A 23,742-nucleotide genomic window follows, 5' to 3' on the forward strand; every position below is an offset into this window, starting at 1 on the left:
CCTGGCTGGTGAAAGGTTTGCCTTTGATATGGCAGGAGTTCTGAGGGAGCCCTTACTACCACTAGGGACCTCCCTTGCCTCATTGTATTCCACCAGAGCTGTGCATCAGCTTGCGAGAAGGCAGTAATGTCACACTGGCAGTAGCAGCTGCAGGGGGTTGTGTGGTTGTAAAGGGAAAGCCGAGGCTGTGAGGCGTGGTGGGCGGTGTGTGAGTGTAAACAGCCTGGATATGCAGAGACAGCTTCCTGGCTAAAAAAGCAGAGCAGGCAAACAAGCTGGAGCCTCACATGTTGGGAAGGACTGAGGACAGAGAGAGAGAAAGTGAAGAATTAACACAAGGTTTTGTTGTGTATGGGAAACCAGTGTCCTGGGTGTTATCTGGAGAGACGGTACAAAAAACGAAGGAAGATTGCACCGTAAACAAGGCGTCCGCAGCGAAAGGTAAGGTTTAATCTCTAACTGTATATTTCATCGGGTGTTCCTCTGCTAAATTTTAAAACTATGGTATACACGATGCACATAGAGAGTTTTCAGTGTGAATTATAGCCACAGGCAGGGCTGCGGACAATTAGCCACTCAGTTCTGCAGCTATAGCCGGCTGAGATACTAAACTGTCTAGTCAGCACCAACCTTAGAACTGAAACAATGGGTTTAAAGTTCCGTTTGATTATGGGTCTGTATGTGGATAAACAAGGGGGTTCTTTACAATGGGCCAGCCTTTTGAACCACATATATTGAAACCTGGTATGCTCTGTGCTAGCAGACTGTTTTCTTTTGTGTTTGTGTTAGTGATGCAAATTCAACGCAAATACATCGGGCTATACTTTGTGCAGGAAAATATTCGGATTGATTTTAGCTTGTGGCGTGCTGATGTCAAATGTACTCGTGCTGGTCTTACTGTTTAGGATTCTGGTCTGAGTGAAGGATTTGAGTGATTCGTCTGACAAAGCTATGCAGCCTCATCTGTGGGAATATAGTGGTATATTAAACAGACACAGCTGAACATGGGGTGGAGGTAGCTTAATGTTCCCACTTAAACAGGGCCAGCTGCAATATTAAAATCATCTAAATTTTGCTTGATTTTATTTATTTAAATTAGTCCTATTAATAATTTAGAGAAAATTTTGAATTCCCTTTACAATGTGAAGCCATTACTTATTTACATGCTTGCTGGTGTGCATAAAAGGAGTGATTTTTAGCAAACATGAAGAGGTTCCCAATGTGTGTTGTGCAAAATCAGGTCCCTGTCTAGCTCTCAAATTGGAAAGCCGTATGATTATTATGGTAATACTCCAGGGACAGCTAAACGAGTTCTTTGTTTTAATTGCCAGTCTCAAAAAAGCACTGTGCACTTGCGATTGCATTTTCTTTGCAAGCACCTCTGTGATTAATTGCATCACTACATTCAATGAGTTTTGTGCTGTTTACCTGAGGCACCACCAAATGCAGTCCCTATCCAGATTTTAACCAGAAGATGCATGTCAGATCTTAACAAAGCATTGGCTGAGCTGCAACAGAAGTCTAATTTTGCAGTAACCTGGGGTCACAATATATTTTTATCAATACAAACATGGCACATATTATTTGAATTATATCAACGATTAATTATTGCTCAGTATTTGTACTTCTATCCAAGCAGTGAGGACTTATATTTTTTACACTGCTGAAGAGTGGTGCATGGTTACTGTAGGTTTGTATAATCATTGCCAATATGTGTGTTCACAAGACTCGAAGGAACCACCTTTCTAACCCTACCATTGAGTGTGTCCAGAAGATCCACAGTTCTCCATCTAAATGACAAGCTCTTTCTGTATAACTCTAATTAGACTAATGTTAATAAAATGTAGAGAAACCTCATCCTGCCAAGCATTAATGCATTAATTTCCTTCATATTTTCCTCCATTTTAAAGATTTGTGTTAGCTGAGAAAGATAAGATAAAGCATTCATTAAACCAATGTTAACTGAAAATTATTGCAACCAACAAGAAAATAAAAGTAATCAAGAGTGAGGCCTGCTGTGCCTTTGTCTCTATGAATTTTAATGAACAATGGCCTTAAAACCCCACACAGCATAACAATGAGTTTGATGGTTTATTTATTTTTGGCTTTTTTAAATTCTCCTACTGCTTGCATATGGTCATTAATCATTTGCAGTGGAGTGATCAGGACAGCTTTACCAGAGACTATAGTAAGGCACTAAAACTGACAGCAGGTAACAAAATAGCCTAAAAACTCCTGCTAATGATGTTGGCAACCAAATACTTAACACGTTTGAAAAACAATCCTTGGTCCTATATTTTAATAGTGCTTATTTTAAATAGGTTAGCACTGCCACTAAAATATGGTATAAAGTCATGATGTTCAAACAAATTAATGTTTATCTATTTATATCATCAAGAGTAATTTCTAGTCTAATGTATTCATGCATTTAAATCCCTCCTTTACTTTGCCTAATGTTATTAGAATCTATGTAAAGGCTAGACAGAGAAGTAATAAATGAAGCGATTTATGCAAGTTCTTTAGAAGTATAGCACGAAAATCAATTGTGCAGGCAATTGAAGCATCTACATGTGGTGCTGGTGGGTTCAGATATACAATCTGCCACACTGCTGATCGAGTTCCTGATCACAATCCGGCTGAAGTTCCATAGAAAGAGTCATCCTGGATCACCCAGAGAGACTTCCTAATACTAACACATAACTATATCCCTCAGGCCCCAGAACTATTGTATCCCATTGCCTCAGTAAATCGTTACCTGTCAATACAGGATATGATTCAGAAACAACCGAAAAAATGAGCCATGTAAGTCCGAACACAGATTACCATAATCGTGGTTTGTCACCTGATAGAGCCTTTTTTCTGCATTGCCATATTAAGCTTCCACAAGTTTAAAGTCTAATTATTAGTGTCACAAGTAGGCTTATATTAACACTGCAATGAAGTTACTGTGAAAATCCCCTAGTCACCACACTCTGGCGCCTGTTCAGGTATGCTGAGGGAGAACTTAGCATGGCCAATGCACCTAACCAGCACGTCTTTCAGACTGTAGGAAAAAGCTGGACCACCCGGAGGAAACCCACACAGACATGGGAAGAAGGTGTAGACTCCGCACAGACAGTGACCCAAGCCAGGAATTGAACCTGGGTCCTTGGCGCTGTGAGGCAGCAGTGCTAACCACTGTGCATTTTCCAAGTTTGAAATTATAAGCTAGATGTTTGCTATGGTTTTTTATTCGTTCAGCTGAAAGAATACGATACTGTTTTGTTCAACAAATTTCTGAATAACTTGCATTCATGCAAGATCTTTAACATGGAAAGAAGGAAAAAAAACATGCATTTATATAAAACCTTTCACAGCCTCAAGATGTAATGTGTTTTACAGCCAATATAGCTGCCTCACTGAGGAATAGGGAAGAATAGATGGCAAGTCATAGAGTGAGTGGGTTTCAGTGAGAGTCGTAGTGGAGGAAAGGGAGATTTAGATGGAGAGAGAACTTGCTTAGGGAATTCAAGAGAGTAAGCAGTTGGTGTCTGCAGGCACAAGTGCCAAATGTAGGGCTGTGCAAGGGTCTGGCATTAGAGAAACAGACAGTTTTAGGATTTGTGGGCTGGAGTAAATTACTGACTTAATAGCAGTGAAGCTGAGGGGCATTTAAAACATAAGGAGTCAAATTTTAAACTTGAGGCAATGGGGACTGGGAGTCAACCTTGTTCAATGAGGATGTGTTGAAGAATAAGCAGCATAGTTCTGGATAGGTAAAGTTTATGGAGAGTGCAAAACTGGAGAAGTGCCACGTTACATGTGAATTTTTTAATGTCATGACCTTTTGCATTTGTGCTGGCACAGGCACATCTGGGATCAATGGCTCTGTATTGATGAAAACACATAACTTGCTCGGAACATTCTCTGGCTGGCAAACCATCAGCTCAAAGTGGTATATGGAAAATAACCAGAATATTGTTTGCACATAAAATGGAATTGTGCATTTTGTATTGCAGATCTGCTGCAGAAAGTGGCCTCATTATTATAGAAGCTTCCATAAAAACAGGAACAACAGAGAATGTTCAACGATTCTGATGTTGTGATTTGCAATTTTCCTTTCACTCACTCTACCTTTGCCAATGGCTGGGAGAGGTCCTTCCTTACCTTCTAGTACAATGGGCTTGATCTTCAAATCAGGGCTAAGTCCTGATCCAGTGCTTCAACTGCATCTTGAAATGCTATCTTGAAATGTAAAATGCCCTAATTGGTTCCCAATTAGTGGTACTGGGCACAAAAGGCAAAAGCAAATGGCAGTCATGATGGGGCCTGGCACTACCTTGTAGATGAGAGAAGGCAGAAGCCTCATAATGCAAGAAAGTGGCATACTGCCAAATGAGAGAGAATGCACGCGATTTGGCACAAGATTCTCCACGGCCCGAGACTTTTCACCTTCTAATAAAACCTTTAACTTCTGCCTCCACAGAGCCCACCTGCGCAATTATGTGCATCAGATTCTTTGGGTTGCCTGATTTCCAAATTGAAATTTGCCTTCATGCCATCTTTGGCCTTTTAGCAAGCTTCTCAAGGAATTTAGAAGACTGCTAATTGGAGTTGTTCTAGATTCCCTCCCCGCACCTCCTGCACGATCCCAAGGGGTCAGGATCAAGAGATGCCTTCTGGAAACGTAAGTTTCAAATCATGCCCCACACTCATTCCCAATCCTACAAGCAATTGAAAATCCAGCCCAGTGCTTTTGCATTTCCAAACTGTTCACATATTTGGTACAGCATTTAATTCTATGTTGCCAAAAGAATTGTGCAAGAGTTTGGTTTTAACTAAGCCAGTAAACTAATTTTACTGCATGTCACATAGGATTCCTGCCACCTAAGGTTGATACAAAAATGAACATATCTTTGCAGTCACTTGGATAGATAAGTAGAGTCCTGTTTTAAGCTGCCTTTATGTTACTCTTTGACTGCCGGTTCCTATGGGCATGGGATTACCAGTCGATGGCTGCACAATCATAAAACCACTGGCTGCCAGAAAGACCCAGCTCTAACCAGGTCTCGTTATATTTATTGTCTTGAAAGGTGCGAGTTTCATCCTCCCTATGGCTTTGGAGTGACGAGGTTTACATTTGTGAATTTTATTCATGAAATTGGCGGGTAGCAGACACCAAGAAGGTCGTAAAAACTGCTTTTGAAGCACTATGTTCTTTAAAAACAGCATGGACCAAAAGTATACAAGGCTGGTATTGACTCGGGTTGCTTGGGCACAGTTACATTTTCAGTCAAAGAATATGCTAGCAGGCTTGTCTCATTGATTGCTGATTACATTGCTGTTGTGCTGTGGTCTGGCTTATGTTCGCCAGAATCAATCTGTACAGCACAAAGACAAAAGGTCTGGAACTATCTGAGTGCTAGATCCTTGAAAGGAATAACTTCATCTGCTTTCCCAGCAGCTGCAAACAATCATTGTACTCTTTGCACCATAGTTGTGTTTCACATTGCTAGGAACAGTTCATCATTCTACAAAGAATAGTGTTGCAAACTATGAAGCTGATAAAGGGAACATCATAGGTTGGCAAGAGGCAGAACACAGCCCAAACCCTTTGTCAGGGGTGTGGAGCTAAAGCATGTCACCTGCAGTAATCAGCCAGCTATCCTGCCAAGAGGAGGAGGAGGAGAAATAGTCGGAATATGAAAGCCAAAAGGAGAAACAGAACTTGTACATGTAACATGAGGCACCCAATGGTGTTGTATCACAGATTCAGATAGATCGATAATTGAGTTATTCAATGTTGCTGGGTTAAAATCCTGAAACTCCCTTCCTTAACAGCCTTGTGGCTATATCTACATCACATGGACTACAGCAGTTCAAGAAGGCAGTTCACCACCACCTTCTCTCGGGCAATTGGGGATAAGTAATAAATGCTAGCCTAGCCAATGACACCCACATCCCATGAAAGAATATTGGCCCGTGACTTCCTTGGAGTGGTAATCAGCGGTGGATTGCCACTTCATAGTGACTTCCCCGTGCTTGGATTCCAAAGTGCCTTCCTCACCCTACCTTCCTGACTCAGGCCAGGTGAGAGTGAAGAAGCGAAGCAGGTCAGTGGCCCCAGCAGCAAAGTGCAAAAAGAGTGAAGCGAAGGTGGACATGCCCCCTTTTTTACAGCAGCAGCTGCCGTAAAGCAATTAAGTTTAAAGAGATCATTGAAATGGAGAAGGTAAGAAGGGTTCAGATATTGGAGAGGGGGAGGTCCAGAAATGGGGTGTTGGATTGGACATGAGGGAGGGGGGTTGGGGCTTGGAGGGTGGGTTGCCTTGCACATGGGGGGTCAGAGGATGGTTAGGGGTCAAATTGTGCATGGAGTGGGGGGGGGGGTTGGACATGGGGGCAGGGATCGATTTGGGATGCGTGTAATTCAGATCAGCAGGCTGCAGTCAGGGTCAGTGGAGTATCGTTTGGGTAGGGAATGTTATTTAGGTCAAGGTTGTAACATCAGGGGAGGTCAGGGAGTGGTTGTTTGGGTTGAGGGTTGGTCAGATCAGACATTGGGAGGGGTCATACGTGGGGTCGGGGCAGGTCGGGGGCAGTTGTTTGGATCAGGGGTATCATTCCGATCAAGGGGAGAGGAGGGTATTGATCAGGTCAGGGGCTTGTCATTCGGGTGCCAGTGCCAGATCGTGTGAGGTTGGATCAGCGGGGGGGGGGGGGGGGGGGGGGGGTCAGGTCTAGTGTAGGGGTGGGGGGTTGGGAGACAGAATCCCCTGCGAGTGGGGAAGTGGAGGATGATGAATACCGTTGGGGTGCATGGATGAAGGAGTGTTGGGGGGTGAGGGTGTCCTATGCGGAGCTCAGTCTGGATCTTTAGCATTGTTACACTGAAGCTAGAAGTGCCGTTTTTCTTTTTTTTTCTTTGGAGTGTAAAGCTGGCAGAAGCATCTAAAGTTGTGATTTAAATCGCTTTGTCAGATAGTTCCCAGGCCAGAGCAATTGTCCAGAGGAAGTTGGCTTTTCTGGACAACTGCCAGGTAAACCCTTACTTGGGAACTTCCAAGCAGTATTCCCCAGTGCATCTTTGGGGTACCCTCCCAAATCGGACGATGGGGAGCTCAGGAAGTTGTGGGCCATTGTTTTTAAAAAGCACCATGGCAGCTGATGCCGAATTGTGATGACAAGACAAGTAATAATAATTCACAATGTAGTTATAGACAAATACAAAGTAAGTAAAGAATTGTATGATTATGAATATTTAAGTATGCAAATAATTACAATACATTGCAAAATGCAAGTTTCCATAATCTACAGAAAGGAATGGGTTGCATGAAGGGACCACTGCGAAGGCCAGATGAGTCACATTAGCTTCCTCCAGCACTCCATAAACCTACACAACAATTACAGCAGTGATTTGGAAAATTAAAAAAACAAATACAATAACTGCATAAATACCCCTGACAATGCCATGTGCATTTAGTCTGTGAATGTGAAATTGATGTTAGTGACGTAAGCCTGCTTTTTTCACAACTTAAAAAATATTGATTTTCTTGCTAATATGCAAACTGTCATTGTGTGATTGTACTTGGTTGTGCATCGTTCTGCCTGGAGACAGGGAGGAACAGGAGACTGCACCCATGATTAGGAATCCACTTTATTAATTGCAGTTTATGTCCACACCAGATGATTTCATAAAGAATAGTAAAAAGGAGTTTGTGTCAAATTCTATGAACCTGTTCATGACTGCAGCCAGCATTCACAATACCTCATATCCTGGTGTTTAGAAATGTCCCGGTGTGCTGTGCTCAAGATTGTAGTTGTGGAGGCTGATTGTTGGGCTGTAGCAAAGATAAGTGAAGAGAAGGAGTTAACCAAAAATTCCACTGGTCCTCAGCAGTTATACTTGGAAAATCAGTAGGGCTATTAGACGTGATAACATGTTATTTTGCTTGTCTTCTTTGACAGCTCTTCCCAGGATTGCTGTTTATTTTGTGTTGTTTCTTATTTATGGAATGAGTGGCCCAAAATTGGGTAATTGCTCGACTTTTCAACCATGGCAATTTTCTGGTTATATACAGTGACTAAAATAACGGAAACAATGGGAGCAACGTTGCCAACTGAACCAAACTATGAATAGACTGAGGCAAAGGAATTTCCTACACACCAACTTGCAATTATATAACTCCTTTAGCATTTCCAGGTGCTTCGGAGGAGAGTAAACAGACTCACAGCCAAAGAAAGAGATATTAGAAAGGGTGATTAAAGAAAGAACTTACGCCTTTTGTGACCTCCGAATTTGTTTACAGCCAATGACATGCCTCAAGTGGACTCACTGTAGTAACGTATGGGACTAAAAGTTCTGTCAAAGAGGTGGGTCTAAGAAGGGTCTCAGCTGAAGAGAGAAAATTGGTGTGGTTTAGGGAGGGGATTGTAGTTCTTAGGATCTATACGGCTGAAGACTGCCAATAGTGGGACAAAGAGACTAGGCAATTCATAACTGATAAAGAAAAGAAAGACTTGCATTTTTGTCGTATCTTCCATGAGTCTCAAAGTGCTTTACGGAAGTATTTTTCCAGCATACTCACTTTTGTAATGTAGGAAAGGTGGCAGGTAATTTGCATCCAACAAGCTTCCAGAAACTGCAACGTGGTAATGATGATGTGTTTTTGTGATATTGACTGAAGGAAAAGTGTTGACCAGAATTCCACCTCATTCCCTTCTTTGAAATGATGGTATGGGATCGTTTGTATCCATTTCAGAGGGTAGATAGGGCATTGGCTTAACATTTTATTGAGAAGACAGCTAACCGTACAGTACTCCCTCAGTATTGCATTGGATTGTTAGGATGGGAAAATAAATGATTGCTGGATAGCTAAGAATAGAAGCAGTGAAGGTAGTAGGCTCAATTGGAACAGGGGGAAGGAGCTTTGGAGGAGGAGGGTGTGGTTGACCTTGTCAAAAGTCACAGAGAGGTCAAAAAGGATGAGAGGGTGTCATTTGTGACTTTGTTTAGTGTATTTTCAGTGCTGTGGCAAAAACAGAAACATGATTGGAGATTTTCAAACATGAAGCTATGGGAAAGATTGGCATGGATAGATAACTCTTTCAGGTGCAGAAAAGAAGGGCGGAAATGAGACAGTGGTTTACATGGACGTAGGGTCAAGAGTGGGATTTTAAAGAAGTGGGGAGGTGGTCACGGTAACTAAGCAGAGGGAGCCTTCTAGCATGGCGCCTGGAAAGGAAGTTGGGTAGTTAGCAATGAGTTGTCATAGGAATAAAGTTGCAATCCCTTTCTCTTCATGGTTATTTTTAAGGAGAGTTTTACTATGTGGGGTATTTAATGAGTACAGTTTCTATCTGCCTACAATTAAAATAGCTAGTTTATTCTTAGTAATTATTTTTGAGAATTCTATTTGTTAAATTGGACAAATACGCAGCAGACAAGAAGGATGAGCCTCATCACCACATAATGAGTTGCAGCTCATTATGGTGTGGACTCGTTCATTTTTGTGGAAAATGAATCCCACAGAATTACAGGGCTGACTTTCTCTTTCAGTGAACGCAGGAGTTTAGCAGAGTTGGATCAAGTCTATGCCAATGCAGTCTGGCACTGTGCAGTAAAAATAACTTTCTGAACTTTTAATTTTCTAGACATTCCAGGAAGACTAGATGTTGCAGTTGATCAGCTTCCTCCCTTTCAACTGTGGACCCATGGTTTAAATGTAGACCAGAATGATGGATAAAAGATTCTGGGGAGATCTGCATTGCATAGACTTACGATTCTGAGTCAGGGTTCATCTTCTGTCCAAGCCATTCCTTCCACATTTGTGCCTCCGGGGTCAGAAGCTTAAAAGTCAAAGCTGACATGCAGTGCTGCACCGTTGGAGCTGCTGTCTTTCAGATGCAACATTAAACTGAGGCCCAGTTTGTCCTCTTGGGTGGATATAAATAGTCCCATGGCAGTGTCTTGAAGAGGAGCATGTGAATTATCCCTGCTCTCCTGGCCAACGTTTATTCTACTAATCCCCCGACACTAGGGTCAATTTAACATGGCCAATCTACCTAAACCACACATCTTTGGACTGTGGGAGGAAACTGGGGCAACCAGAGGAAACCCACGCAGACACAGGGAGAATGTGCAAACTCCACACAGACAGTGACCTGAGGCCAGAATTGAACCCTGGTCCCTGGCACTGTGAGACAGTAGTGCCAACCACTGTGACACCGTGTCGCCCTTCAAGTGACATCACAAAAGCGCACTATCTGGTCATTATCACATTGCCGTTTGTGAGAGCTTGCTGTGCGTAGATATGTGGTGGAGATGCCGGCGTTGGACTGGGGTGTACACAGTAAGAAGTCTCACAACACCAGATTAAAGTCCAACAGGTTTATTTGGAATCACAAGCTTTCAGATGAAGGAACAGCAGAGTAGTGATTCCAAATAAACCTGTTGGACTTTAACTTGGTGTTGAGATGACTTGCTATGCACAGATATTTTGCTGTTTTTAAGTACTTCATTGGTTTTATGGCACTTGGAGCTGTTCAGTGGTCCCAAAATATTCTATAAATGCAAATCTCTTTTCTTTGTTTGACAATGTAACACAATTAAGAGTTTAATATTAAAAGGGGAAATAAGAGTGATTGCCAAGGGGTGCCTCAATTGTTGGTGATGGGATAATGTATACAATGATTCAGGACCAGGTACAGAAACAAGCAATGGAATGAACTCCCAAGTGGTGGCCTTGGAAATTGTAATGGAGGATAAATGTCAGCATTTTGAGTGTGCTGCCAGTCTATAATGCAGGACCTATTTAGCAGTAGCCTATCTCTGTGATCCATTTATTTATTCTGTCTCAGGGTAAGTGCATCACTGGCTCGGTCAGCATTTATTGTCCATCCCTAATTTCCCTTGAGAAGGTGGAAGTGAGCCACTTCCTTGAACGACTGTAAAAAGGGAGTTCCAGAATTTTGACCCAGTGATGGTGAAGGAATGGTGCCAAGTCAGGATGGTGTATGACTTGGAGGAAAACCTGCAGGTGGTGGTGTTGCCATGCATCTGCTCCTTTGTCCTTCAAGATAGTAGAGTTTGCAGGTTTGGAAGGGGCTGTTGAAGGATTCTTGGTGAGTTGCTACAGTGCATCTTATACATGGTACATATAGCTGTTACTGTGTATCGCTGGTGGATGGAGTGACAATCATGCCGGCTGCTTTGTCCTGATTAGTGTTAAGTTTCTTGAGTGTTGTTGGAGCTGCACTTATCCAGGAAAGTGGAGATTATTACATTACACTCCTGACTTGAACCTTGTAGATGGTGGACAGGCTTTGGGGAGTCAGGAGGTGAGTTACTTATCACAGAATTGCCAGCTTCTGATCTGCTGTTGTAGCTGCAGTCTTTAACTGGCTGATCCAGTTCAGTTTCTGGTAACCTCAGGATGTTGATAGAGGGGAATTCAGGGACAGTTATGCTATTGAATGTCAAGGGGAGATGGTTTGATTCTCTCTTGTTTGAGATAGTCATTGCCAGGCACTTGTGTGGTTTGAATGTTACTTATCTTAACGTATGCCTTCTGGTAGCTCAAACAATTGTATTTTTCCTTTGTGGGGAGGCATTACCCTTTCAAAACCATTGTAGAGTAGCCTGCCTGTGCCTGTAGATGGGAAGGCTGTCGGAAGCTCCGCAGGTCATATCAGTTGACATCCTCAGATGAATAGGAAAGGATTAAGAAAGTACCTTGAGTCTCAAGGCCAGCCTGGCATGTTAAGCCTTAAAGAAAGTTGCAAATATACTCCAGCACAAAATTATTTTTTAAATTCTTGCAGATATTTTAAGAGAAATTTTAAACAAACAAAGAGGAATTTTAACCCTCAGAGATGGATGGACTGAGGTGGCTGTGAAGTCAAACATTTGAAAATGATCAAACTCGTGTTCAATTTTGATTACAGTTTTTACAGAGGCGGATTAGAGATGGGATTAGAGATGGGATGGGGATGCAGTTGGCGTGGAAAGACTAGCCCAGTCCCGGGAGGCATGCTTGCTCAATTAAATCTTTTCAGCAAGGTTGCATGCCTCCATTTTGGCAGGATTTTTATTTACAAATCATGATGGCCAGGTTTCCCAAGCCTCTGGAATTTCTGAAAGTAAAAAGCAGCAGGAAAGGCAAAATCTAAGAAGTAATTACCTTTATTGCACTGCTTGTGGGCCAGAAGTAGCAGGACTGTTTCCCCAAGGAACAACCTTAAATCCATGTAATTGGATACCTGCAATACCTGAAATTAATTTCTCTAGGATGACTAAGAAACACGTTTTCCATCTACCAATCTTTCCCCTTTACCGCCACTGGCTTCCCATCCCTAATAATTGAGGCCATTGTGGGAGTTTGGGTATGCACAATCCAGCTCCTAGGGACCAAATCCTGAAGCCACAGTACAAACTGTCAGTCTCACTCCGGGACCACAAGAGTGGTTCATGTGGGAGATAGAAGATTCACAATGCAGTGCAGTGTGCTCTTCTGAAATTGGCAGTCAATCTATATTGTTGCCGTGGAGTAGCAAAGGGAGCTTTCACCTGTCTGGGGAATGCTTGATGCTGATATCAGGCAGACACACACATACCCTCTAACACTGGCAACCCTCACTGGGAAAGATATCATTCACCTATGGATGTCAGGGGAGAACAGGTTTAGATCGGCGTATTTTGTTTCCAAATTCCCTACCAGTATCATGGACAAATACAAGCATAGAGAATGCCACCTGGGCAAGGCACTGGACAGTTTTTGGTGTCTGCAAATTGTAATATTCCAGCTGCTTATCAAATGTTCTGTGTTTCACAATGTGATGTTTTAAACCTTTGGTAATTCATAAGAATGGGTTTAAGGAGCAAGACCACTTTTCAATTTTTCACAATTTTTAATTAAAAAAGAATAATTTTCAAAAGAAAAAGCATCTGTGGTGATGAGCCCTGGCGCATTTTCATTTTATTAAGGCATTTGCAGATCGACTGCACACACTGAAAACACTAAGATTACAAAATAGTTTTATGCTCACTGAGTAAGCTGAGAGAAATAAAGTCTCCTCAGAAATACACTGAGCCATCAAACATTGGAACATTCTTGGTCAGCTTTGGATAGTGATTTAGTCGTATTTGTTTCCTGTTAGCACTCACATCCTGTTTTACTACCAGCTGGTATAGAAACGGTTTAAAGTTTATTTATTAGTGTCACAAGTAGGCTTACATTAACACTGCAATTAAGTTACTGTGAAAATCCCCTAGTCGCCACACTCCGGCGCCTGTTTGGGTACACTGAGGGAAAATTTAGCATGGCCAATGCACCTCCTTTTTTTGGACTGTGGGAGGAAACCGGAGCACCTGGAGGAAATCCACGCAGATGCAGAGAGAATGTGCAGACCCAGCACAGACAGTAACCCAAGCTGGGAATCGAACCCAGGTCCCTGGTGCTGTGAGGCAGCAATGCTAACCACTGTGCCACCCGAACACCTTCATAATGCAGCTATTTCAATATTTTTAGCATGATATCAATGATTCTTACCATTGTCAATAAAGTTATCCTGGACAAACAATTAAACTGGGGAGGCTTGCCTTCTCATGTACAAATGCCAAATTCTTCCGTATTTTTCCCCTTTAAACAGTCATGAGATTGTTAGACATAAAGTGATGGAGGTCTGAGTTCTGTAAGGTCAAAATCTAATATTTCATTCTTTTATAGTGTACACGAAGTGGAATGTTTAAATGAAATAATAGAATAGCTACCACAGAGTTCCTAATGATAGAAACTGCATAGAAGACCAGCAAACATTTGCAAGGAGAATGTTCTTGGTGGTTGGAAAGAGTCACATGATGCTCACACAAGTGATTGGAATGTCCAACAAACATCATAGGCACAATCTTACCGGCCATTCACGCCACACTCCTGCTGCAGTGAAGTTGGAGAATTTGGCGCCCAGTCAAATCTCCATTCAGTGCAGTGGGATGGGAAAATCCTGCCGGCATGAGTGGCCGGAACATTCCGGTCAATGACATTACACCATCCGGAGAGCAATGGATTAAATAAAATTGAGCATAATGGTGATTTACAAACCCAGATGTTTCAAAGATATCACAAACAATAAGAGACATCTGAATAATTTGTGTACAGCAGTGAATCTTGAGACTAGTTCACCATTTTAAAATTACAGAGTGTCATTGTGTTTAATATTTTGGCATCATATATTTTTATGACTCTGTTACTCTATATTGTGATGCCATGCTTCAGTATTGTTGCCATTTGAAGACACATGGCTTAAGGGTATATTGACTTTACATCATAGGATGTGAATGAATAATGGGCTTAAAGATAGGGCTTGCAAATGAATTGAATCTGTGACTTTAGGTCTTGAAACCCCAATAAGTACATAAAAGATCCATAGGACTATCAGATTGTGGGGGTCATAAACTGCAAATGACAGGAAATTCTCTCCCTTTTCTATACTCCAACATAACATGCTTCTGACAATAAGCCGTGTTAATGTAGAATTGATCATTATTCATTAATATTCTTTTGAATACCACATCAATAACTTTTTACGAATTTTGCTGATCATGTTGTGAACGTTGAGCTGACAGCAAAGTTTATAAAGAAAATGCAGTGCCCAGATGCAAATTAAAACATTGTTTTTTTTTCAAGATTGAGAATAGATGTGTAGATTGGAACCTTATTCTAAGAATTAAAAGACTGTAATATTCACTTAAATTACACACGCAAAGTTAATGACATCTTCTGAACACTTCGATTAGGTTGCGGTGTGTACCACATTTCTAGTTTCCTATCACTTTTTCCAGCTACATCTTCAACTTTGTCCTTTAAAGAAAATTAGTCAGTTCTCCAAATACATCTGTGCTTTACTCAAGAACATAAAAAGTGAATCTTTGACAGTAGTTTTAAGTAAAGCCAACCTGTTTGCTGCTTATTTTCTGCCAGTGCTAAACCTTGGTTGGAGTTTTCCAGCCCTTCCCACCGTGGTCCCGTCGACAAGCCTCCAGGACAAGCACCCAAGCCCGCAGCAGCTCTCTTCGTTTCAAATGCAGATGTAATGCTGCAAGGTGGTGGCAAGGTCCCCTGTGTCGGCTTCCCCGGCAGTGGGACAGGCCAGCCATGCAAAACGCTGTAAATATCAGTGGGACTGGAAGATTCCACCAGCGGCCAATGGTGAGCCACCTCCGCCACTGGAAAACATGTGGGTGGCAGGGGGGTGGGATGGATGGGATGGTGCTGGAGGCTAGAAAATCCTGCCCCATGTCTTGTGGGTACTCCTTTGGGTTCTGATGAAAGGATCCTACTTTGGGAAAACTAAAGCCAAGAAGCCAAACTATTAAATTAACATTTAACGGTTCAAAGATGGCTGCTGAGGGTCAAGTGACTTTCGCAATTTCTGCATATACACAGAGTGATCACGAGTCTCCTGAAGGTTCCTTTTTGAATAGCTATGAGGTCGGGGGACGGCGGGGGAGCGGGAGTGCCCCACTTGAATGGACATACCAAGTTAAAAACCATCAGTGGAATTTACACCTTCTATTGTGGACTTATCCAACCTCAAAATCAATGGATTTCCATTGGACAGATGTTGGCACAGTGGTTAGCACTGCTGCCTCACAGTGCGAGGGACCCAGGTTCAATTCCGGCCCTGGGGTGGCTGTGTGGAGTTTGCACGTTCTCCCCGTGTCTGTGTCGTTTTCCTCTTTGTGCTCCGGTTTCCTCCCACAGTCCAAAGATGTGCGGGTTAGGTGGATTAACCATGCTAAATTGCCCCTTTGTGTCCCAGGATATGTAGGTTAGATGGATTAGCCATGGGAAATATATAGGGTTAGGGGGCATACAGTGGGGGAAAGAGAGCCTGGATAAAATACTCTGTCAGAGTACCCGCAGTCGGTGCAGACTCGATGGACCAAATGGCCTCTCTTGCACTATAAGGATTCTATGATTCCAGTCTCATTGTCTCTGACACTTAACAAGAGAAAGCATTAAAATCCAGTGAATCATAAGTATGTATGAATGATCCAGCCATTTCCCCATTGTATAGAAATGGCTTCGGATTTCCAAGCCATTCTCGGTGGACAATAGAAGTATTGATCATGTGACTGGTTACCTGAAGAAAATTTAATTTTTTTATTCCAAGCACCCGGTCAGTCTGGAAGCAAACAGGACAAGGGGAACCATTCCTCCAACCAAGGGAACAGAACCTTTCCTAACAACCAGTCAAGTCAGACGGTGTGAGACATGACCAATTCATTTTCACATGCAAAGATTTGCCTCTGTAGAAACTTGGCCATAACCTCTTTTGGAAAGCCCAAGACTTCTAACTTCAATTTATCTCCAAAGAAGCATGAAAGAGAACCCACCCAGGCCTGTTCCTCATACACATTAAAAGACTCAATCTTGTATTCTGTTAATATTCTAGCTGCATGCTTCATGCACTGGAATCCATCTTTACTTATGTGTGTTTGTGTACATGAGGGAGTGAGTGTTTTTCTTGTGTTTATATTTTGGGGTCCTGGGTGAATAAACATTCCTAGGATTTTCCAGCCCCGCCAGGATTGTCCTGTCCCATCCCAAGTCAATGGAAATTTGGCTGGCTCGCCACATTCCCCGTGGTGGGTCTCACCGTGGCAGAGGTGGAAAATCCCAGCCAATGGGCAGGGTTTTTCTCCTCTCCATGGTGGCGAGATCTTATTGTCCCACCATTGTCAATGGGGTTTCCCATTGAACGCACCCCTCGCAGGAGTGCGCCTTCGGTGGCACTGTAAGATTCGCTGGCATGAACGACAGCAAGGTTACGGTGAATATCTTCTGATTTAAACTTACCCAAATGTCTGCTTCATGTCTATTACTAAGAGTCACAACAATAAAAAGATGAAACACTCCCTCTGAATACACATCCAGTTGCAGACACCCAAGAGGTGAGGAGAAAGGGGAAGCATTATCTCATTAGCTCTCTCCCCATCCGTAACAGGTATAAGTAGCAAGCCATAGTTATACTGCTTGCCCATTCTGAGTTGGGGAAGAACAGAATCTATCATAACTCTGCTCACAAGGCTCCAACTGGCAGAACTATTGTTAGAAAAGAGATGCTAGGCTTCTTGCTGTCATTAAGAAGTTAAATGTCAAACTGACTTGTGTATAAACTTCAATTTTTAAAGGGAGCAAGTATATGGCATGCAACACCAATACAGAAAAGTCCCTTCAGCAATATTATACTATAATGAGTTTTGATCTGCTACACTGTATTTAGGCATTGAGAGTTTGCCGTCATTCCTATTTCACTATCTGTCCTCTGCGCCTGCACTGTTTTATCATGGTTCAACCTAGACCTGCAGGTTTTGGACCCAACTAGACCAGTTATTCAAAGAAAAAATGTAAACACAGTTCTTTGATGCTAAATCCAGCACAGTTAGATTTTCACCACTATTAACTCACCATGATTGTACCCTTGCCAAGACTGTCAGAAAGGTGTCATCACCCAAGGTTTCACACTGTAAACACAAATCAAAATGATAGCATAAATAAAATGTAACACGTAATCAGTGCAAGCTTCATACCTCTTCAAACATGTAGGTTATGTGAGATTTTATTAGCTCGTCCTCATTACCTTTAATTACAATGGATGTTGGCAAGCATACAAAGGAACAACTCTTATAGCATCTTGTTGCCTCTCTCAGAAACTGCTCAGGACGCTTCGTGTATAACAAATTACCTCACAATGCAGTGTAGTTGTTATGTAGACATGGTGAATGTGTACCTTTCAATGATGACACTGGCAATGCAAGTCCGGTCTCTGAAATGGTGGGTCACCATGTGTTCCTAGCTGCAGGCCAAATGCCAAGCCCAACTACATGGGTCAAGTGTGCAGGCTAGTAAGAAAATTTCTCACTTGCTGGCTTCTATAGACTTCCTTCAAGGGGGTCCGGCAGCCAGTAAATTGGAAATGAAATGCTGTGTAGGCCGCCTTGCAATATAACCTGATAAATTCCATCGCAACCAAGCTGCTGCTGTTTCTTGTAATGTAAACACCACACCAGGCACCAGTTAACAAAAGGCAGCAATTCAAAGCGTTAAAAAGGCTGAGACTGGTCACGTTTTCTATTGTAAAACATTGCATTTTGCGGTGTTCGCTGTCGTCACAGAGTCTCAGGAAGATTTTTTAAAATTCTTTCGTGGAATGTTGGAATCACTGGCAAAGCCAGCATTTGTTGCCTAGCCCTAATTGCCCTTCAGCTGAGTGACTCGCTGCTCCATTTCCGTGGGCAGTTCAGAGTCAACCTCGTCACTGTGGGTCTGGAGTGCATGGTACCCCTGCAGTGCCACCCGATTTTACACCTCCCCGTCTCCCAGCCCATTTCTAGAGGGAGGGAGGGGCCTAAAATTCCGCCCCATTTCTATAATTGGCCTGCATAAAGATCAATAATTTGTGTCAAACTGACTTGTAGCCCCATTGATTTGAATGAAAATGAACATTGACTTTGATTATGATCAATCCTATGATTAACGACTGAAAGTAAGCTGCTGTGGACAATTAGCCAACTACAAATATACTCTTTGGGATCTGTAATTTGTTGACATAATACTCAGCTGGCTTTTCCATTGTCTTTTCTGCCCCCAGTATCGACACACATTCATATTTCCTTCCTCCTAATATAGGTTTAATTTTATTCATAGCAATGCACATATATCCTGCTTTGTACAATGATGTAAAAACTTGATCCTGTTGGGCAGAAAGGCGCACAATTCCAAACCATGCAAAAATATTCCTAATTTTCATAAGTATCTGACAAACACTGGCAGCAATGTACTAAATTCAGAGACAGTACCAGGGAGGAAATAGCCTCACATGGCACAGGAAGAGTGGGGGTCGAGGAGCCACAGGCATTTTGTTCTCAAATTCTGAACACTAACGGGAAATAGCACTAACGTTGTCAAGGAAGCTGTGACCCATCAACTTCTGTGGTCTGTAAACCATTTTTTTCCGGCTTCTTATGTTTTGTTCTGTCATCTCGTGATCCAATGCTAGGATCCACACAAGCCAGCTGTCAGCTAAATGGCTGTACATCTTGTGTGATCCTGGCAATTAATATCAATACAAAATTCATGCCGTCTTTGTCAGGTAACCACACAAGACCCATAATTACCTCCATCTCAATCTTTACCCATATCTGCCAGTGCAATCAAAAATTAACCCCACTTGAGTGTTTAGGGTCAATAGAAGACATCACATTTACATGCTACAACCTAGCACAAAAGTCATTTTGGGCATCTGGGCTAAAATGTGCAGGTTAGGTGGATTGGCTATGCTAACCTGCCCCTTAGTGTCCAAAGCTGTGTAGGTTAGATACGTTAGTCATGGTAAGTGTGTGGGGTTACAGAGATAGGGTGGGGAGAGGGCCTGGGTAAGATGCTCTGTCAGGGAGTCAGTGCAGAATCGATGGGCCAAATGGCATCCTTCTGCATTGCAGGGATTCTGATATGTCCAGTACCTGCCTCTTTATGATTGCCAACACGATGGTGCTTGCTCGCTCACTTCCTAAATTGAGTGTTGCACAGTGCCTCTCTTCATCCCAACACAGCCTGTGTTCCTCTAGGCCTCAAGCATCGGGTAAGCCCTGAAGAAATATAAATCCTTTCAGCAAGACCTTGAATGATGTGTTTAGAAGTTGACAGTATTGCAATGTTGTAGTATTGATATGAAATCTAGCCAATGCTCCTTCACTGTGGCTGACAATAAATAGTTAGATTTGCCAATAATCCCTGACAACTAGACATTATGGATCAGCTCTAGATTGAGCTGAGTTATGTACAGTGGAGGATATTGAACAAGTCCACTCAGAGTTGTTTAAGACTCCAAGAGATTGAGAGAATAAGTAGAGATTAACACCAGAAAATTCAGCTAAGGTCTAATTGCCTCAAGGAGATTTCTTTTACAACCGTGTGTTCAACTAGGTCAGAACATAAAGGGGTGTTGTCAGCAAATTTGAACTCATCCCAAAGTATTGTCAAAAAACTAGGATGGATTACAATGGTTCATTCGTAAGTTACAATTCATTCACTCTGATGTACAGAACTGGAAGAGAGAGCCAAATGGGTTTATACTAAAGACTTCTCAAATACATCCTGAAGTCAGTATCTAGTTGCTGTCCAGCCTTTAAAGGAGATATTCAGATGTATTATATTCACATAAGCTAATCTTGACACTGAAAGGATTTAGACATTGCCTACAGTCCCAAAGAACATAAGAAGTAAGAGCAGGAGGAAACAACTTGGTCCCTCGAGCTTGCTCCATCATTTGCTGATCATTGCCGATTGGCAACCTTAACTCCAAGTTCCCATCCGATCCTCATAGCCCTTAATTCTCTTTTAAAAATGTATTGATCTCAGCCTTGAATATGCTCAACTCCAGCGCATCAACAGCCCTCTGGGGAAGGAGATTCCCAAAATTCACAACACTGCAAGTGAAGAAATCTTTCCTCATCCGCATTTCAAAATGTTGACCACTTCTTTTGAGACTCTGTCCCCTAGCTGCACCTTCTCCAGCCAGTGGAGACAACCTCTCAGCATCCAAAATGTCAAGCCCTCTCAGAATCTCGCATGGTTCAATACAATTACTTTTGCTTCTTTTACACAGCCAATAAAATAATTTTACTATCACTGCAAATACTTGAATTCATTACTTGATAAATGGGCATATCTTTTCATGAATGATTAAGCACATTGTAAAATACTTTGTTACACCTTCAGTGTTCTTGCTTTGTTTGCTAAATGTGTTGACACATGCAGAGATACAGTTCATAACAGATAATGGTCATACTCCAGTACCTCAATCATGTAGCATCTTTCTGTGAAGTCTATAAATGATGTGGCCCAGTGGAAAATTAAGTCCCTTGGTGTTAAGTGAAGATATCAGAAGCCTGTAGCAAACGATAAAACATGTTCTTTCAAATCAGTCCACATCATTCAGTGAGGATCTTTATGTCAACCAAATTCAATCCAATTTCATGAAAAATATTTCAGCACTTATTTTAATTTATTCTGTTACTGTTGGTGGTGGCACAGTGGCAAGTGGTTAGCTCTGCTGCCTCACAGCGCCAGAGACCCGGTCTGCCTTGGTCTGTGTGGAGTTTGCACATCCTCCCCATGTCTGTGTGGGTTTCCACCAGGTGCTCCGGTTTCCTCCCACTGTCCAAAGATGTGCGGGTTAGGTGGATTGGTCATACTAAGTTGACCCCAGTGTCAGGGGGATTAGCAGGGTAAATAAGTGAGGTTACGGGGATAGGGCCTGGGTGGGATTGTGGTCGGTGCAGACTAGGTGGGCCAAAAGGCCTCCTTCTGCACTGTAGGGATTCTGTAATGACACAGCGCATAAAACTATGTGCAGGAGTTTGCTTTTTTCACGCATTTAACTGAATGACATTCACAGTGCGAAGTTTGAATCTGTGGCACTCATTTTCTGGGCATTTTGAGTGGCCTCAGATGTCCACAATGAGACAGACAGGCACACACACTCACTCTCTTTCTCTCACACACAGACACATACTTTGGATACAGGTTGCTCCATTGGTTCGGATGTTAGCACATGCTCAGTGAGTACCAGACAGAAATCTGCAAAGAGACGAATCACAATGTCAATCAAAATATAGGGGTGTTTCTCCCCCAAAAATTCTGAGGTGTCGAATTCGCGTACAAACTGGAGTAAAACACGCTGGTTTTTTCAGCGGGAGTTTCAAAATGAATCTCCCACAGTCTGCAGCGTGAATCACGTTGGAAACCAATGGGTGGGGCATATTCCCGCTGGAGAGGCCAGCAGCATAGCGATGAGTGGGCCACTGCGCATGCGCTGATCTGTCGCATTTGCAGTGGCCCTTGTCGGCCTCCCAATCGCTGGCCAGTTCGATTGCTTGTCAGCCCTGTGACCCTCGCCAGCCGTGCGACACCCCCACAGTCTGATCGCTGGCCTCCTGGAACATCTCCGGGCCAGCCACGACACCCCCTGCCTCAGCCCAGTAGCCCTGATGCCCTGATCGCTGGCCTCCCTCCCTCTGTCACTCAGCACAATTGCAGAGTGGCAGCGGGACTGCCCACCCCCACTAATCACACCCCCCCCCCCCCCAGAGGCTCCACCTCCATTAGGCCTCGCTCCCTTGGCACTGCCTGATACCTGGGCAGTGCCAAGGTGCCCCCTGGGCATTGGCACTTTGCCCTTGGGCAATGCCAGGGGGTCCAAGCTGGCACTGACAAGGTGGCAATGCTCAGGGAGCACCCCCATGCCTGACCCTCTGGGGGGGCCTCGATGACCTCCCTTCACTCCAGTGGGGTCGGGCCGCCAGCTCCCTGCAAGTGGGGAGCTATAGTAAACCCTGTAGGAGAGAACCACTCCTGGCCATGGGGAGGTGGGTGGAAGAGATGCTAGCGGGCCCAGAGATTTCAGTCCCATGCCCACAAATGGGATTTAAATTGTATGCAATTTAGAATTTGCATCAATTATGCAGTTCCACGCCGATTTCTGGCGCGGAGCTGACGGCGCCGGAGAATCACGGAGGCTGCGGCACCCAGCGGGGAGCCCGCGAAACGACTTCCACTTGAGAGTCTCCCAGCCCACTGTGCTGCTTCTGGATGGGAGAATCACCCCTGTAATGATATCATCTCACCCATGGCGGACCTCAGCAATTCAGCTAACATCGTCTTTGAATTATGTATGACCACATGCACTCAGCAGCAGGAAGGACTCCTTGTTATATTTTAGCTAGCTCGTTGGTGAAGGATAGTACTGGGAGGCAATCTTTACTCAGTCATACAGTTATTTGCAGATCTAAAATTTACAAGCATACAGCTCCTAATTCATCAATGCCCGGTCTTCTGGCTAAGATCAGGCATCAGATCAAGTCCATGATGGGATGCAATGCCTGATCTTGTCAGCTTGGATCCTAGAATAGCATAGAATATCTGCAGTGCAGAAAGAGGCCGCTTGACCCATTGAACCTGCGCCAACAACAATCCCAACCAGGCTCTATCCCTGTAATCCCATGTATTTACCCTGCTAATCCCCCTGATACTAAGGATCAACTTAGCATGGCCAATCCACCTAAACTGCATATCTTTGGAGTGTGGGGGGGAATCCAGAGCACCTGAAGGAAACCCACTCAGGCACAGGGAGAATGTGCAAACTCCACGCAGTCAGCCGAAGCCGCAACCTAGGTCCCTGGCGCTGTGAGGCAGCACTGTGCCACCTTGCTGCCCCTCTCATGGGGACCTTCAATTGGATTTGAATTTGTTTTTTGGAACAACAAGGAATGGATTTCCATCTGCCCACTCCATTCTGAGCATTGGCTTTGTAATTTTAAGGATGGAGGGGGAAAAAAAGAAAAAAAACAAAATTTAAATATATGTATATTTATATATGCCCAGTTAATGCTCTCCACCTGCAAACAATTGAACAAAATTTAACATACAGTTAACATCCCCCCCCCCCCCTTCCGCCCACAACCCCAACCAAGACTATATAAAAAGATCATTACTTTCAGGCTAGTTGCTGATTGATGGTAGCAGTGTTTATTGTTTTCCATAGTACAGTGCAGCTGTTAAAACCTACAGGGAGTATATAGCAGGTGCTCAAGGATTTTGTCTTGGCTTCAAGGTTTCTGCACATACCAGATGCTCCCAGTAATACGCATTCCCCTAGGATTCCAACATGGCAGAGAAAATGAGCAGGACAAACTGCAAG

At 43.2% G+C, this 23,742-nt stretch overlaps 1 protein-coding gene across 1 annotated transcript in view; it reads left to right on the forward strand.

Annotated features, from left to right (window-relative positions):
- Positions 1 to 203: 203 nt before the first annotated feature.
- The window catches only part of LOC144491533 (FERM domain-containing protein 4B-like), a 325,659-nt gene continuing 302,120 nt past the window's right edge, over positions 204 to 23,742 (forward strand). The window contains exon 1 of the mRNA XM_078209468.1: positions 204 to 441. The gene's annotated coding sequence lies outside the window, so the exon portion shown is untranslated. The remainder of the gene's footprint in view (positions 442 to 23,742) is intronic.

Source organism: Mustelus asterias, chromosome 3 (genome assembly GCF_964213995.1).
Source record: "Mustelus asterias chromosome 3, sMusAst1.hap1.1, whole genome shotgun sequence".
NCBI lineage: Eukaryota > Metazoa > Chordata > Chondrichthyes > Carcharhiniformes > Triakidae > Mustelus > Mustelus asterias.